Below are 19,868 nucleotides of genomic sequence, written 5' to 3' on the forward strand. Positions count from 1 at the left end.
AATAGACACTTATATATTAGCCATGAGTAAATCTATTTATTAAACTGGTTTAATATATAATAATTATTATTAAATTTGCTATTTCATCTGGTCTAAATGGTTCGATTAGTATTTTTTTGTTCGATTATTGGTTTTTTTAAACATACATACATTTTTTAACTTTTTGAAACTTATATTTTATACTTTTTTATAGTTATTCAATGTCACATTAAAAAAAAAACAACTGCTCGTCCTGTGTTAACCTGTAATTTCAAATTCAATTATTTAGTTTTCTTAAATTGACGGAGGATTATTATTTTATACATTTTTTTTATTCATTTCAACTGTTTGTTACTGTTTCATGTTCATTTTCTGTTCGTATTTTTTTAAATACATAGACATTATCAATTTTCAATTTAACTTTATTTTATTATATACTATTAAATATTTACTATTTGAGATTATACCTAATGGTGCGTCAAGTGATATTAATCTAATTGTGATTTATATTTATCGTTATCAGATATCCAAATGTTGTGACGATCACAATAGGCTGCACTGAGTACTTTTTTTTTAATCGATCGTGTTTTTAGCAGAACGCCTTAACTTTAAGTTTAGTTTTGGTATAAAGTATTCGCGTGGTAAATTAAACTTAGATTACTTGTTAATCATTTATTTTGTTCTTAAGCTATAAATCCTTTACTGGTCAACGAATAAAGCACGGAATCGTTCACGGATAATGAAATAGATTTAGAAAACTGTCATTGAAATTATTGCACAGTTTTAGTGTTTTTAAGAATACGAAGGCGTTGAAACAATTTAATCTATAACTACAAAATAAACTATAAATTTAATTGCGTTTCGTATATATATATATTTATGTATGTATATAATGGAAGTTTTAAATTGGAAATAACTAAATGAATTACATTATTCTATTTAATGTCCAGTTTCGTGTTGTTATAATTAAAATATAAGATATAACAAAGTGAATAAAAGTAATAATTAAGTAATACGTTTAAATTTATATTTTTATAGTATTATTTAACTGCACGTCTCGAAAGCAAAGCAGTCTCCTGCTCTACGACTGTCAGAAAATAAGAATCGCGACTGAGTCAACTTTAGTGAATCCTAATATACTTACATAGCACTTCTGGATAAAAATGCACTGAATGAATGAAGGCAAAGAAATATTTAGTGTGTGTAAGCAATGTGATATAGTTGTTTGAAAAAAATGTAATTTATATTAAATTTTTGTATTGAATTTGTCTCTTGATTGAGGAAATTATTTTGGTCGCATGCAGATAAAAACGTCGAATAAGTATTAATATAATATTGTGATAATTGAAATATTGAACGTTTGTTATGTTCATTCCATGTGCTTGAGACGCGTCCGCATGACGCAATAGCATAATTGTCTGTGGGATGGCGTGTTCAGGGTACTTGCTTGTGATCTACACATTGCAAGGTCGTTTGAATATGAACTTTGAGGACAATTTCATTGCCTTTGTTATTATTTAAGTATGCGAATATCTCGCGCTGTTAAATATTTAAGTTATGAAGTTTACTAATTCTTACATAACATTTTTTTTACCTTAAGTTTAAGCACATCTAATAAAGTTACTTTAAATAAATTCATTGTTAAAACATGTATTCCGAGTTAATGCCATCATTAACAATAATACGAGCTAATTAAAAATTGAATGGCGGGAAAAGAAGTAAAACAAACGATTCACGACGAGTTGTCCAAGCGAGTGTGTAAATATCTTTTAGTTTCCCTCAATATAAACAAACAAACAAATCCTTGTCAGAATAAATTCTGTTGATTTCAATATAAAAATATTTTTCTTCTTAAATTCCACTGCATTCTTTACATAATTTAAGAACCCACGCACAGACAGATTCGACGTGTGATTTATACAATCATAAATTCTATCTAAGGACGCCCGTGACCTCAAAAACATCTCTAATATTATAACTGAGATATCTAGATTTATGACAAATGCGTAAGGTTAGTGTTACATTGGCAACAATCTGAATGAAGATAAATAATTAATTATGGAAACACGATTATTGATCCGCTATATATAGCTAATGCAGTGATAAGAACTACTTGGGTCGAAGTTCAAATATTTCTAACGTTTTCGGCAAAAAATAAATTAAATGGTAACATTCATAAATGTCAATGTGACCCGTAATCCAACCCGTAATCTAATAGTAAATGGCAAACGCCTTATTGCAAAATCTGGTAAATGCACTTGTTTTTTCGCGTTGTAATAAAACTAGTCGGTAGTCAAGTCATTTAAATTACTAAACGATTTGTATAATTACAGTGTTTTTCTTTATTTTCTTGAATGTATAGCCGGCGGCAATTCGTGCATACAATTTATTAAAAAATAGTGAATTACATTTACTTAATTAAATCGTTTGACAAGCCACAGATAACAGCTTCCTATTTATATAATACTTTAATTATTATATTCTATGAGTGACATACAAGTATAAGTAATGTAAAGAGGTAAGTTTTGTTTGTCGTTTTTCCCGCGAGAAGTAAGCAATATCATTGCTTTGTGTGTAAATAAAAAAAAAAAAACTTTTGTTAATAATAGTTTAATTGTCAGCAAGTATTAATCGAAATAGATACAGGTTAATTTTAAATGTTTTACGTAGATTAATGTTGCATTACACTTTGCAAAATGCGAACGAAAAGCGAGATATTACGTGACATTTAATATTTAAATAAGGGCGTGAAAAAATAACCGAGGCCATGTGTACGGCCATTCAGTGGGGGCGAGCAGGTCGGTTGGCGAATGTTTTTATCTGATTGGGTATGTCAAAATTTCCTTACTAAGGGATATTAAATAGTTATTTAATCCGACTACACACGGACGCGACGCTAATTCCCAAAAATATTAAGGAATTCAAAAGTGATCACTTCTTACGATTAGCGTGCTTGAGCTACTCTATATTTATATAACCATAAATTTACATGAGAAAAACGCAAATTAGAAGTCCGTTTAATTATGGCTCGTGTTGATAAATTAGTTGAGTCACTTTATGGCGTCGTTAAAGGAGTAATCGTCGCTCGTCTGAGTGACGACGGTGCCGGGATAGTTGCCGGTTGAATAAGATTCGACGAGAAGGCGACGACGTCAGGCGTCACGGCGCTCATTTTTCCGCTGCGGCGGCACTCAAAAATGCGAGGCTGAGTTACCTCGTATCTTAATTAGGTTAATTCCTTTTCAATAACGTGTGCTGTAAATGCATTTATTTGCATAATTATTTACATTAAGGATATAAGTAGCCAAGTATATATAAAAATAGCTTCTACACATGATCATTTTATTTTTCGCTCGGAAATTGCATTACCAATCTATAAGAGGGGCAGGGGGGGGAGAGGTGAAGAGGCTGGGTTGTAATTGGGGGTCTACTAGTACACCGGAATACCCACAAAAAATCCGAAACCGATACTTAAGTTATAAATGAAATACAAACATCATCCTTGTAAAAAAGTACGTGAGTGTACGTCGTGATCTTTATGAACTTTGATTACGAGCTCGATTAAGAATGTAAGTTAAAACAATCTCAGCTGTCGATTCCAAATATGAACCACGAAGTCGTCGAATTATTGTTAAATCACAAGCACCGCACCGATTGCTATCGACGTCGGCGGGGTCTCCGGGTTTTTTTGGTTGAATTCAATATTACGAGGCGTTTCCAGGATTATCGATCGTTAAATCGAAAAGAAAACACAATAATTACGTAAACGCAAAACAAGCGGTACAAAACAACGACGATTTTATATACAATAGCGGGATCGAGTCCTTACAATGGCAGGTCGATGACCTTGCATCCCGATTAGCCTGATCCTATGAGCCTTTAAGTTCAGCTCAGATTATTCTATAACAGGAAAGCGATACAAAATACTTTGGAGGCGATAACGCGACGCGCTCACGGCATGTATTTATAATACATGTTGATATGACGTATGTTATTCAAAAAACACATAACGGTAGCGCGATTCCACTGCTGACGCCATTTAGCTTCAGACGAAGCAATTAACACGTTTTTAAGTAGTAACTACGTTATTAGACACCATCAGGAGGCTCATCAGCCTGGCCGCTTACCTATATAATAAAAACAAAATACTCGGCATTTACTTTCCCGAAATAAATAAATAATCATTTCCAGGTGCAAATGTAAAAAAGTTAAATGAACGCAAATAGACACATAGAGACCGAGCGCCGCTCGCAGGCGCAGCTGCGACATTTGGTGTCACGTGCGCTGGTCGCCGTCTCGGTTGAAGACTTCATGAATTAATTAAATCCAAAGCTTTTAAATATCAATCTAAGCCGATGACAATGAATAATCTTTGACATTGCGTCCCCATTGTGACGCCGCCTTATTCAGCACCGTATTGCTTCAGTGATGCGCTAAGCCCATTTCATTGAACAATCGCTGACATAGCGTCTAGTCCTCGACAGGTTGAGTACACATCGGAAACAATGGCGCGGACTCTCTATAAAAACAAATATATATGACAAAGTTCAATAACTGCACTTTAAATATATAATAAAAAGGACTGCCGATAGACAACTTAGATTGGTCCGAGGAGGAAATGAGAGTTAAGGAATACAGAGAGTTTCCCTGTTTGCGACTTATAATATGTTCCGGTCAATGTCCGAAATCGATTAAGGCCGTTTATTTTAAAGGTTTTCACTAAACCATTTCAACTAATTTATGCGACGTCTAAATACATAATAACAAACACAAAAAATAGTGTACGATTATGCAATTTATTTAGTATAAAAACTTGCTCTAGTTTTAAGACACACTTAAAGTATTTCTAGCAAAATATTAGCACTCCCTGGTTATTTAAATCTTGTTTAATTACAGCGATAGATTTAAATTCAATATTATTATATTATTATAGTATTAATATGACAAAATCTCAGTGAAATAATCAAAGTAAAATTTACTAAAATTGCCGATAAATTGTTAATATATAAAAACGCATAAAATTAATATCTCGTTCGTCTTAGTTGATTGGCAGTTCCTGTGTTTAAACCCAGTCAGTCCATATTGGCAACGCTGACGAAAAGCCGTAGGTCCCGTGAGGACGTATTTATGTAGGTATTTTAGAATACACATCCAATACAATACGTAGCCGAGGCTGGACCGTGATGGAAGGGTTTGCTGGAGCGGGAGCAGCGAACAGTCAGTAACGGCACTGCGTGCACAAACACTAGTAGTTTACTACCTACTAGTTTTTCAGTACAATTTGAGTAATGAAAAATAAGATTTGAGGTAAAATATCAAGTTAAACTAACACGGACGCTTAGTTTGCACAGATAAAAAACATAAATAAATACAGATTCTCTCTAGACTACCGTCCCGGTGATGTCGTGTCCATTTATTATAACGCAACCGACGTCACGTCGCTCGTATCAATGAATACGCGATTCTTGAGGCGTTTGTCGTATCCATAATAATTTAGATAAACAATTGTTGTCATTTCGAGAGTATAAATAAACTCGACACGAAGATAAAGGTTGAATAGTTCACAATCGTATTGTTTTAACGTTAGCATAACGTACTCGTGTTGTTTTAAGGAGTCTGCTTACTGCACCGCGCGCTGTGAACGTATCAGGCGCGGAAACAAGTATCAACGGCGATGTCGGCTACGGCTCAGTGCTCTCGGTTACAATAGTCGACGTCCCGAACATGGTCCGCTCTACAGTCTATTCCAATCAAAATCAAAATATACTTTATTCAAGTAGGCTTTTACAAGCGCTTTTGAACCGTCATTTAACAAACTATTTAAAGTAAACTTACTACCGGTTCGGAATGTAATTTCTACCGTGAAGAACCGGCAAAACTCAGTAGTTACTCTTTGTGAATATCTAAAGATACAGTCGTGTTAGTTAAATACTAAGTTAAATTATATATGTATTTAATATATCCTGCCTGGAAGTCAACAAGCATTAACTCCACGCTTTTTTATCATCTACATAATCTTGTATCGAATAATACGCCTTGTTTAACAATGCATTTTTTACAATTGACTTGAATCTATGAAACGGGAAAGTTAAAAATGTCTGCGGAATTTCATTATAGAAGCGGATACCTTGCCCCAAGAATGATTTATTGACTTTGCGGAGTCGGAAACTTGGCGTTCTAAGCTTATCCTTACTTCTCGTGCACATACAATGATTATCACTGATTTTATCAAAGTGATCAATGCTACTGTGAATATACATAATATTGTTACGCAACAGTGAGTATTCCTACTTTGTTAAAAACATCCCGAAGAAGGTATAAAGATAAACAAACCTTAGAGCGAAATAAACTGACGTATTTCATGCGATTTGCTTATATTAATATACATAAAGTTGAAGTAGTAACCTAAGCTTTTCTAAGTTTAAGTTATCAATTCTGTCGGGTGTCCCGAGACGCTTATTAAAATTTTTTTACACGTTAGTAGTACGGTGTCCACTACACCGTAAATATTAGTATTTTATGTAAAATCGATGTATCTGTATGAGATGAGACTTCGACACCGTTTGATCCGATCATCCGATCACCATGAAAGTTGACACGTATATTTATTATTCCATTGACAAGTTTTTAATACTGACTACTTTGTTATAACTCGCCACTAGATGGCGTTGCTGCACACCAGCGTAATACCCTTCAATCTATCCCACACATGAACAGCTTGTACCTATGTGTTTACACAGACAAAACAGCATCTGTAGGTTGGTATAAATATACATAAGGAAGGAAAAGTTAAAATTATATATAAACTTGGTGGCGAGGCTCTGTGCAAGATCGTCTGGTAGGTACCACCCACTCATCAGATATTCTACCGGCACACAGAAGTACTCAGTATTGTTGTGTTCCGGTTTGAAGGGCGAATGAGCCAGTGTATTACAAGTACAAGGCAAATAATATCTTAGCTCCCAAGGTTGATGATGCATTGGTGTGATGTAATGAATGGTTATTATTTTGTGGTGGTGGTGACCACTTACCATCATGTGTTTCATTGCCCGTCAAGCTACCTATTATATGAAAAAAAGATTAACCGTGAACGTTAAGAGCGTACAATACGATAACTACACCAAAATATATTTTTTTCAAACAGGCCTTACGAACACTTACACGCAGGGAATGGTGATGTCGTGCTGACCGATTTAAGTCGGACATTATAGTGCACCACTGTGTTCGCAAACACGGGTGCACTCTCACAATCCGATGGGACGGCAAATCCAACGCGACCAACGGCTGTACGTGCTGTACGAGGAACCGGAGTGTACACTCTTCCAACTACTAGGGCTGAACTCCGGGCTGTTTCTGATTTTTTTCGATAGAAAAACGTAATAACTTTTAATCGGCCCGATGTGGAGTTTGAATCCAGAACCTCAGGATCTGCTGCCTTATATCAAGCCCTAGGCCTGCCATATATAATGTAATAATCATGTATCTGTGTGGTCAATAGTCAACGAATACAACTACAAGCTTCAACCTCCAAGCTCTTTGACGGCCCCGAACGGCCCCGAACGGCCGCCGTCGCGATTGCAGACTGTGACGACTTATCTTATTGTGCGGCCGCGTCGCGTCGACGGACGGCACGCACTGACCAGTAGGCAGTAATTACTAATTACCCGTCGGCTGTACTTGTGCTCGTCGTACTAAATCCGTACGTAGTATCTCGAACCCGGTAAAACTTAGGAGAGTCAATCGACGTATGTGCCTCTAACAAATTAAGCCTGTGTACTATTACGTGAACGAAACATAATCGCTACTCGATCCCAACGCCACCGAGCGAATCCATTGTAAACCAAATTAAATATGGATTCATATTTCGTGAAGGCATTGAAATCAAACAGATATTGAACGCTTGTACTGAGTTATCAGCGAAAGAACGAGCTACTTATTTTATAAATACTAATTTTAAATATAACTATATATTTTTTTATGATACAATTATAGGCCACCTGATATTAAGTGGTCACCACCGCCCATAGAAACAGCGCTGTCAGAAATATTAACCATTCCTAACATCGCCAATGCGCCACTGACCTTGGGACCTGAGGTGTTGTCCCTTGTGCCTGTAGGTACACTGTCTGTTATGTCTTCACGGTTAAACTGCTGAACCGATTTAGATGAAAAGGTATGGAGATAGTTTGATAGTTTAAGTAGGAATATAAAACTCACTACAATTTAACTTTTCGTTAATTTAAATAATGTTTGTGCATTTTTGACCAAACAGCTTAATGTAGTATATTCAAGTTTAAAATCACGTGGGTAAACCCGCGCGTTCGGCTAGTATTATTATACATTTAGAACGGGCGGTATCTGTTACTTGGAAACATAAAATGATATACCAACTAATAAATCATTACAATGACAACAAAAACTTTAGACAATTTTTTTGCATTTTTTCATGTTTCAATACAACAGTTGTATGTTAAAAAACATTTTATTTATTTCATAAGTATTTCAGTTAAATTTCACGAACGATACAAATCGTTTTTGGGCTGTTAAACGACAAAAAATCTTCGATCATATTTTTTATTATTCTTTTAGCAATTCAAATCTAACTGTTTCGCATAAATAAATTATGATATCCAACAAAAAGTATCAGTGGCTCTTAACGCTAACATTGCGGTTGTTATGGGTAAAAAACTGGAACAGTTATGGTTAGCGTTAAGCGGATTGCACACGACCGGGGACATTATTACCAAAACACGCTGACTGGCAACATTTTGAAATGTCAACTATAAAATAGGTTATTTTTCGTAGTTATTTCATCATATTTGATTTCATTAACAATAAATAATCAATAAGTATTAAATTTATTTTAATTGCCATATTTATTTAAGGCCTGGCCTGATAACGGGAGACTGGGAAAATATCGTCCTTGATGATAGTGGTTTCTAATCAAAATCAAAATGTACTTTATTCAAGTATACTTTTACAAGCACTTTTGAATCATCATTTTACACAACTATATTAAGTGAATCTACCACCGGTTCGGAATGTAGATTCTACCGAGAAGAACCGACAAGAAACTCAGTAGTTACTCTTTTTTAATGTAACGCATTAGGTCATAATAGGTTATAGAAGATTTTCTTATATTCATTAAAGACTAATTTTAAATCGGTTTCACTCCCGTGTGGGCGGGTGACATCTGTCCCACGGGTCATTTTCTGTAACTCTGACATTTATGCAAAATTTCATGATGATAAGTCGAGTGAAGGCTTGAAAGCGTAACAAACCAACACATAAATAAACTTATTTTCGCATTTAATAACCATGCACCGTTGTTGACACGAATGTTGTTGATACGTTTCCCCCAAACCGTTGCTACCAGGTACTAAACTACCCCATATTATAATTTTATACATTCATTTGTTTTTATTCGCAAATTAATTTCATTTTACTAAATATTAAAACGAAGCATGTATTGTGTGCTGTAATTGATATTGTTCGAATCGCTGTTATAATACGCAACGAGGACGAGTGTACACCGGCTTTAACAAGGGAATCGCTGATGCAAAACAAACGTCGGAGCGTTGAGGCGGTTGAGGCGGTTGAGGCGACTGAGGCGCGCGCGAGGTGTGATCGAGCCGTAATCATAGTTCCGTCAACACGGCGACGAGTTGAGCTGTAGCTTGCGCATTAATGTATAAATATGTCTGTTGGTGATTGATAGACTTCGACACCGATGTCTGACGATGGCTAATAAAACTTCAAGCCACAGGTCGGGGCGATGAAAGGTAGATTGCGCCGTCGAAAATTCCTCAGTAACAGGTCTGGAAGTTAGAAGTGTGTACACTCCTGTGTCTCGCAAAGCGCGTAAAACTTTTGGTCCTGGGTTTGAACTCTTTTCTACGCCATAATATGTCCTGAGCAGTCGGCGGGTCCTACTCGAGAAGCATTACACCGAAGCATCCGAAATCGGTCAGGACGACAACATCATAATTTTTCACGGCGGTGTTTTTATTCCAGTCGGTCCTGATTAGCTTTATAGCTACATACATATATTCAATTATGATTTGTATATACACATTTAAATGTTCAATGTAATTAAAGTTTTTATGTAAACAATAATTTACCAGTAACGGTCATTGTATTTTATAATTGGCAGTAAATGGGCCGCCTGATGGTAAGTGGTCACAGTGGTGCTGTAAGATATATTAACTACTCGTTATATCGACAATGTGGAAACAGTGTTATGTCCCTTGTATGTATGTATGTATGTAAATTCGAATTACGAGAACACGTGCAGCCGAAGTTTGCAGGTTCAAAGCCGTTGTGTTAATAATTCAACACGCGGTTGGCGACGAAGGAAAACATCGTAAGAACCCTGCAAAAGATGTAAATCTGCGATCTGTTTATCCCCAAACCCGCAATGATGCAGTTGATTAAGCTCCAAGCCAACCATGAAAACGTCGAACCCATATCGTAAAAAACCTTCTTCAATAGACGGACTATCTGACACAAAGATATTTTTTCAAATCGGGCTAGTAGTCTAGTTCTTTACGTACCGGTAAAAGTGTACGGACGTTTTATAATGTATTAGAATGTATGAGTATTACAGCTGGTGACTGATCACTGGTCTGTATGTATTGCCGGATCAAGCGTGACAAAATATCAACATTACGTAAAGATCAGTTGTATATCTTTGGTAACCTCTACGTAACGTGACAGAAACCTGAATTTACACCAGCCGGGTTTAACACCTCGATCCCCGCGGTCGGGATCTGAATCCAATTCATATTCATAAAGTGCGTGGTAATGAGCACCAACTCTTGCACACACAGCACACACAATGCTCCCTGGGAATGTTTCACCAAGGCCTATCATACCTGATCACATAGTATTTCCGATAACGACTGTAATTAGATATAAGTACACAATATTCAAAAAAGTCAATGAGCAATATTTCAGCTCTAAACGCGACGTTAAATGTTTTACGACTGCGCAGCCGACTGACAGCGCTATCGCGTGAACCGTGCGAAGAAAGTCATCAAACGTCACGATAAATCGAGAGTGAGTGAGTGAAAGAGAGAAGACGAATGATATTAATATCATTATATTCAGATTTATTCACGTCACTAGTAAAGTATATAGTTTATTTAAGTAGGTTCTTGAGGTTATTATTGAATCGTCGTGAAAGCTACTGAATGTAGATATATGATCCCACCGAGAACTATTAAGATACTCTATAGTTACTGATAAATATATTCAAATCTCACCTTGATAATATATTAGTAACCGCTGCTTATTATAATGTACCTACAGCGGTGCGAGTCTGTAAGGATTCAATTCGTAAAATGTTGACAATCGACTTACAGTGATACGCCATAAATTTTATTATTAGCAGTCAATATCGCATACTGCATTCTGACATTTGACACTCGTGTTCACCGGTGAGATTCGAGTTTCTTGTTACAGAATAGCCGTATTGAATGATATATGTTATTATAGAGCTTGCAATCAGTATCCGTTGGTGTTCACGCAGGACACATAGACACAACTGTTTAGGATTATTACACGCACGAGCAATGTCAGGAGTTGGAGCTGCACATCTCTAACAATTTCCCCCACAGTCGTGTGGCAAACCGCATCTCTCAGCTATCATCTTAGAGGAAAGCCGTCATTCGCCATTATATTATTATTCAAACGTACTTTGGTCAAGTATTTACTTGTTAGGGCTTCGTGCAAGCCCATCTGAGTTGCCAAGCATTATTTTGTATAGTGTCGTGTTCCGTTGTAAAAAAGAAGGCAATTAAAAAACCCGCTGAGTTTCTTTCGCCGGTTCTTCTCAGGTCCGAGGTATTAATTTCAGGACGGTGGTAGATTTTTGACTATCAATAAGCAAGTGTAACACTTCTATATCGAATAAAGATTTGCGACTTGACTTAGACCGGTCATATCATCTTAGTTCCCGCACTTGGTAATGCATCGGTAACGTAAGGAATTATTTAAATGACTATCAATATATATAGCGTCAATCCCTATGGACAGTGGGGACCACTTACCATTAGGTGGTAAATATATCATTCAACTGAGAATAACCGGAGAGAAATGTAATTACTCTCCGTTACATACTCGTATATGTATGTATATATATCGCGGTCAAGATAAGAATGTACTTTTACTGATCTCGAGGTCATCCGCTGAGTCAGGTCATTCGTCACTGAACAATAAGGTCAGAGTGAATGATACATTGTTAAGAACTCAAAGAGAATGAATTAGAAAACTGTAAACTAAATACGTACGGCACACCGGCTACCGGAACTGCGAGCGCGCTGACGTGCGCTGGCGAGTACTGCTGAACCGACGCAGTGCTTCTGTTATGATAATCATTAGCACGAACGAACGAATCCGACCGCGGTTAGAATTTTTATTACTTATTAAAGAATTACTAATATTCCTATTTAAAGCTTAACGCTTGAGGTACGAGTGGGAATGACAAGGTGTCAGAATCGGTCTTGAGACATTTGACATCGCTAGGCCCTTAAACCGTTGCCCTATTGACGCTTATACTAAAGTATATCGTTCTCGTATCAGTCGGTCTTTATTAAACTGAGTATCAACTCAGCGGGACCAACGAATGTTATTTGTATTTAGGTATTTATTGAAAGCGAACTCAAGGCGATCGTTTCATTTTCAAGGTGACTTATCTTCTATTAAATAAATAAATAAATATTGGACAACATCACATACATTACTGTGATCCCAATGTAAGTAGCTAAAGCACTTGTGTTATGGAAAATCAGAAGTAACGACGGTACCACAAACACCCAGACCCAAGCCAACATAGAAAACGAATGAACTTTTTCTACATCGACTCGGCCGGGAATCGAACCCGGGACCTCGGAGTGGCGTACCCATGATGACCGGTGTACACACGACTTGACCACGGAGGTCGTCATTAGGCTCTAAGTTTTTAATTATTCTTTAAATTTTCTTTCCCTGCCCGCGTCCTGATCTATTCGGGGCGCATAATTTGTCATCCGACGGACTTGCCTAGAAGATGCCTATTCACTCGACACTTGAAGGTACCCATATTGTAGGTGGTGAAGAATACGGAGAATACGGGAGGGTATCTGAAACGAGGATCCAAATCAATTCGTTCGTGTTGTAAGTACGTCGGCTACGTTCGGCTGCAGGTATTTTCCATGTCTCTTATCTCTTCTTAGGTCGTGCCGTCCCGCTTCCTCCCTCTACGCTCAGCCAGCCTCCTTTAGTTCATGTTTATTATCTTTTATACACACATACACAAACGTTCCTTATCAATGTTTTTGAATTTTCCATTTTGTGGTCGCTTTAAATTTAATACAATTCTGTAAAACGACGATTCAAAAGTGCTCGTCAAAGCCTACTTCAATAAAGTATATTTTAATTTTGATTTAAATATATCTGACGTTTAGAAGGATCCTGTTGTATAAACAAGTTTACTTTCAAAACATTTATATGTAACAACATAACACTGTATTTAAATCGATTCCGCGCGTGAAAGACAGTTAGTATAAATTGTAATAAAACTTCGTGAGATCATCGTAATAATGACTCGCTTTCAATCAACGGTTAGCGAACGAAAACAAAAGTCGACGATCGGCATTAAATAACGGCCGGACCGCGAGACGCGCACGAGGCGGGTGTCGGGGCGCTCGCATGTCGCGCGCGTCGTTTATGGTACACAATAATACGAGGGCCCGTAACATCCCGCTGCTGGACTAACGCCTCTTCTGAAGATGATGGTTTTGGTGTGTTTTTTAATATGTAGAATAGGTCACGTTATGATAGTTGAACACCACTGTCAAAACACATCAAATTGTGAGAAACCTTCTTTACATCGTCAATACGCCGTCAATCTCGGGAGCTAAGATTCATATCCACCAACCCGCATTGGAGCAGCGTGGTGGAATATGCTCCGAACTTTCTCCTCAAAGAGAGAGGAGGCCTAAGCCCAGCAGTGGCAAACAGTTATATTCCCAAACGACGTACATATGTGAAATTTCCTTATAAACCTTCTGCAACTCAGTAACTAATTTTAGACGCTTTATTTCGGATCAGTATAAATCATTGTTAACCCAATCAAATAACGAAAACCACAAACAATAATGGATTTTAAAGCAAATTAATCTTAGTTCAGAATTCGTGGTACTTATTTGCATAATTAAAAAAAAAGTAATAAAAATATTCCATAAATCCGGGGAGCTGTATCACGTGACGCTGGCAACACCGTGACATTTAATTTCACGGCTTGGTCATGGCGAAAGTGAACGTAGCGGTTTAAGTAATGATCGAGTCATTAGCACTCTACTCTGCACGTTGTGCGGTTTTAGTTTCGCTGCCTAGGCAATAAACGCACGCTGATATTAGGTAGATCTATTTTTTTCTACTGGGTCCTAGATCCCCGGGTGCAGTTGCCCGCTGTAAGAAATATTAATCATCATAATTGTTATTATATCCTCTCTCATATTTGCACTTACCTGTTCTACAAAGGTTCTCTCACCAAAGGTTGTCTGTGGGGGTTCGCTATGGGCCTAAACGATACGACCGCCTTTGCGCAGCTTGTGTTGATTATTATTATTTTTTGGTGTCTCTTATTGTTATCAGTTTAATTATATGTTGTGCAATAAAGCAAATAAATAAATTAAATAATCATCTTATCTACCTTGCCTGTAGTCTTCAAATCAGTACATAACGAATGACCGAGTATTGCTGCATGGCGGTGGTACACTAACCTACCACCAACTAACGTTCACGTAATCCAATTTGTGTGGATCTTTATCAGTATGATAGGGCACTTACCGATGGTACCGTTACGTACCATCTCGTCTGTGAGTGCTTCGACGGTCGACTGCCGGTCACCTAGACAGTGCCTATGTCGGATAAACCCAACAATGGCGCCGGATTTTGGAAGTCGACTCTGTTAACACCCCTGTGCCTGGAAACCGTTAAAGCCCTTCGTCCCGAGCCAGATTATACGTTAGCAACCTATGAATGAATGTATTGCGCTTAAAATGTAAGCGAGTCAGTTTACTTACAGGCACAGCATCTTAGGTTTAGCATTGAATTGTATAAGTCGCCGTTGTACGTGATTAGATCGTTTTTAATTTTTATTGAATATCTATTCTAATTAAAATTAACATTGAACCACGTGACTGGAGGACGGTGTACTAGAATAAAATAAACCATCTGCTATCTAAGCAATGCGTGTAAATTATACATAGGTTGGAAATAAATCAAACCGAAGTTAGATACCATCAGCTTTCGTTAACGGTGGTCACTGTCGCTTATTCGTGCGGGAAGTACACTTTCGGTAAGTATTCTTAGCTCTCGATTCGAATTAATGAGACATATCAAAATATTACATGACTCATAATTCCTTATAGTCCAAGATCCAGGAGCCCCCAAACCTACATCACTTAAGCAAAGCTGAAATTTTGAGGATTTCTAGTTTACTATGTAGTTAAGACAGTACGCGTACTTACTGGCTCGAAAGCCCTTTCACAGGTAGCGCGAACTGAAGGTGTATAAAACCCTTACGCACCTACGTTAAAGTTAAAACGCTCATATTTAAATATGTTTTTAAGAATTATATTTTTGAATCGTAATGTAGATAGATATTGGAAAGGAGATTCTGGCAGAAACTCGGTAGTTACTCTTTTCCACTATTTAAATACATGTGTCAGTAAAGTACATATCCTTTATTATAATAATTTCTAATCAACGTATACGAAGCCCACGCTTATATCTTAAATATAATCTTGCGTTGAATCATATACCTTATTTATCAAAGCTTTTTTGACATTAGCTCTATTTTTTTCACAGTTAAAATGAACTACGCAACTATTTTATGGTAAAATCAAGTCAATCGAATTAACAACGAACAAACAAACTTTCATCTTAACATTAAAACGCGAACTACGAGAGCGTAATTCGTAGACGGAAGTCGTTACCTGCAATCATAATATGTTATAAATGCAGAAAGTGTTATAGAAAATTATTACGTAACCGACACGCAACGAATATCGGCCCAATTGCGGAGAGAATAGTCGAGTCATGCGTTTGACGCCCGTCTGAGACTAGACGAGTAGAGTGGACCGAGCGGTCTCAGACTCGCCCAAATTTTACGGCTTGCACAAGTCCAATTACAATATTCATAAAACGATTCGTTATGCTTACGGACAGTAGAACTGTCTATTTTATAGAAATAATAGTAGTATCTATATATCTAATATATCTATATATCTTAATACTACCGTTACTTGAATATTTTAACGGGTACCTACTGGTCAATACTTAATAATGACAACTTGGTTTCAGTTAATATTCATATAGTATTAATTCTTTATGTAATTACATAAATACTGCTTTTCTCAATTCGAACCGGTAGTCTTAGAAATATTACGAGATATTTAAATAAACGCGGGGCGTGTAACTATGCATTAGCACAACGCGGGCGACTACGGCGAAGCATATCGGTTGGCGAATGTTTGTATCTCGTTGGTTGCAACTGGCAACAGTTGCACATAAAATACATTTAAGGTTTACAGGTTCTTTAAGAGTGAAAACACTTGAAAAAGAAGGCTTCGCTTCTTAAACATATAGATCAAATCATATTAATTAATCAGCGAGAAAAAACCGGACAATATCGTCATCAATAAAATTCTTTTCGATGGCAAAAGACAAACTTAAATATATTTCTACGCAAAACGCGAGCGCGATCTACTGATACGAGCTCTGCCGTCAATCGAGATTTCGGCGTTTGTTAACAATTCCGGGTCACTGTTCGTTAGGTGCTTCAAACTGGTTGTAAAAGGCTCGTGGGCGGTTGGCGCGTGTTAAGTGATCATACGGAGGAAATCTTTATTGGCTCAAACAAAGACCTGAGCCTGATGGTCAGCGGTTACCTTCTCCTACACAAAATCCAAGCCTTAGGGAAGCACTCGGATGCGGGACTTTGGAGAAAATATAAGCTGACGCGGGTGCGGTCGCGGGGGACGGGCAGTTCTCGATACAGACGTCGAAATGATAATAAAACTTCGACGAAAATTGGACTGCCTATATTATTAACTTTTAGTTTGTCGTCGTATTTATTTTTGATTCACGAGTCAGATAGCAAGTATTTGTACGTTTTCGTGATTAATATCCGGTTGCTATAATTAACGGATCGTTATTGTAACCGATTGTTTGACTAAGCTTATGAAACGACACAAAACGAATCTTTTCTTGAATAGAGTTTGGTAAACCGTCATAACCGTCTACGTCCAGCAGTGGACGAGTATGGGCTGATGATGTGATGTGTGATGTGAAACCGTCATAAGAGCCGAGATGGCCCAGTGGTTAGAACGCGTTCGGGTTCAAACCCAGGCAGGCACCACTGAATTTTCATGTGCTTAATTTGTGTTTATAATTCATCTCGTGCTCGGCGATGAAGGAAAACATCGTGAGGAAACCTGCATGTGTCTAATTTCAACGAAATTCTGCCACATGTGTATTCCACCAACCCGTATTGGAGCAGCGTGATGGAATATGCTCCAAACCTTCTCCTCAAAGGGAGAGCAGGTCTTAGCCCAGCAGTGGGAAATTTACAGGCTGCTAATGTAAACCGTCGTATAATCAGTTACACAGATCTGTTTACGGTCTCACCGTCCCCTTTTATACCTTTTGTAACGTATACCCATACAAACGAGCAAACGAGCAGACTCACGCGATGGCAAGCGACTACCACCGCCCATGGACATCTACAACACCGGGGTGCCGGCAGGTACACGCGTTACCGGCCTTTAAGCCATGTGTACGCTCTTTTCTTGAAGGTTCAAAAGTCGTATCGGTGCGGGAAAATATGAAATTATATTCATAACTCTAATGTCAGGATGAGCTTGGTGTTAAGTCTCACCTATTTCAAGGCGGTCACCGTAAACACGTACCCTCATTAATAGTGCACACTCGGTTAAAAGGGTAATTGTTATAGAAATTGGATCCGAGTGAATTCTCCGTCGCGCACTGTGTCATAAAAAGCCGTTTCGAAATATCGTCTCATAGTAGAAAGCGGACCGGTTGCCGGCGTAGTGCCGGAGTGCCGGAGCACCGACGACGCGCAACCGGTAACGCACTGCACTGGGAGGATGAGTTCGTGTTCACAACTAAGGCACTCCTCACACTGACTTTGTAACTTCGCTCGACTCACATGAACTATACGAAATTATTCTTTCATAATCGAAACTCGATTAGACATCAATTTTTTATTTCAAAATAAACTTAATTAAAAAATATAAGCCTAACAGATCAGCAACGAAAACGAGACGAGACCACTTCCGAGTTACAGAACCCGACGCAACGAGAATCAACGAATCGGTTTATAAACATATTAAAACATATACAGAAACATTCGTCACAAAATATACATATTGTATATGCATATATATATATATGTATGTATATATTAGATACTTTAATTGATAACCCCCTCGTTTTTAAGTCGGTTTATTCGTTTTACTTACCTCTTTCTAAAGCGGTGATCAAATTGAGATTAATTAATTTACAAATGACTCGCTCGCGGGACTATCCATTCGGCGGCCATATTTAATATTTAATGACGTCATATACCTGTAACAATATCACAATACATTAGTAAACATATTTTAATATTTAAGTTTTTATTTAAAGAGAATCCAAACGGGCAATGTCTGAAGGTTCAAAAGTCTGTTGGAATTAAAATAATTTAATTTAAAGTTAAGGCTGTATCACACAGATTAAACTCATTACTACCTACGACAAAATCGTGCTTAAACTGTATGTATGGAACATTCTTAAGATAACGTCACTGTAAGTGCAAGAGGTCGATTTCGAAGTTTGACATCAGATCGTCTCTCACTATAAAAGAGAATAAAAATGTTTTGGTCAAGCGTGAGTTGTTCGTAAAATGTATAAAATATATAAGACTTATTTTTGGACGCGTTACATATTCGAAATATATTCTAGCTCTGGGGGTGAACTAAAATCGACGTGGAGAAGGAAGGGTCTACGTTACTTTGGTGTTGTAAGCTTTAAGCTGAACTTCATTAAACAGAGCAGCAGCGAGAACCAAAATGGCAAACTTTGGGCAAGTTACCTACCATATGTTTAATCCAAGATAAGGGGGAACCGCGACTTGGAAAGAGTTATTTATAAAAAACTAAATTATTGTTTAAGCCAATCATTAACTTGTATTTATATAAGAACCTTAAAGGAATATAAAGTGATGAACCTTAAAGGTATAATTTATTTTATTGTATATATTTATTTAAAGAAAAAAAAGTACATTTGGAAAAGCATGTCTAGCGGTGCAACAAAAACAATAAATTGTTTTACTGTGCACTGTGAATTCTAGAACAGCAAAAGATGTTTACTATAAAATCATAATGTACAAAAATGTGGGAATTTTTTTTTATATATTTCTTTAAAAACATTGAATCGCATGCGGCGAATCCATTCGCACTTTACGGGCTGCAGCGTATGACTCCAAACCGTCCTTCTGTACCACGACATCTGTCGTATGCAGACATTCACGGACCACCCCACGCGGAGTCTCATCCGGGGCGCTTGATCGCTTTGAGAATGAACGGAGGATCAAAAGATATCTGCTGCACATATCAATAGGCATCAGGAATATTGGTCATTCCTTACATCGCTAATGCGCCACCAACCTTACGAACTAAGATGTTATGAAGCCTGTAGTTACACTGGCCCAGTCACCATTCCGACCGGAACACGACTGAGTACTGCTGTTTGGTGGTAGAATATATAATGAGTGGGTGGTAGTGGTTAGTGCCACTAAGAATTTATATACAGACAACATTACCATTAAAATTTCAAGATTA

At 37.3% G+C, this 19,868-nt stretch overlaps 1 protein-coding gene across 2 annotated transcripts in view; it reads right to left on the reverse strand.

Moving 5' to 3' along the window:
• Window positions 1–19,868, reverse strand: part of LOC113391553 (GTPase-activating protein CdGAPr) — a 63,759-nt gene that overhangs the window by 20,107 nt on the left and 23,784 nt on the right. The gene's annotated exons all lie outside the window — the stretch shown is intronic.

This window comes from Vanessa tameamea, chromosome 30 (genome assembly GCF_037043105.1).
Source record: "Vanessa tameamea isolate UH-Manoa-2023 chromosome 30, ilVanTame1 primary haplotype, whole genome shotgun sequence".
Lineage (NCBI taxonomy): Eukaryota > Metazoa > Arthropoda > Insecta > Lepidoptera > Nymphalidae > Vanessa > Vanessa tameamea.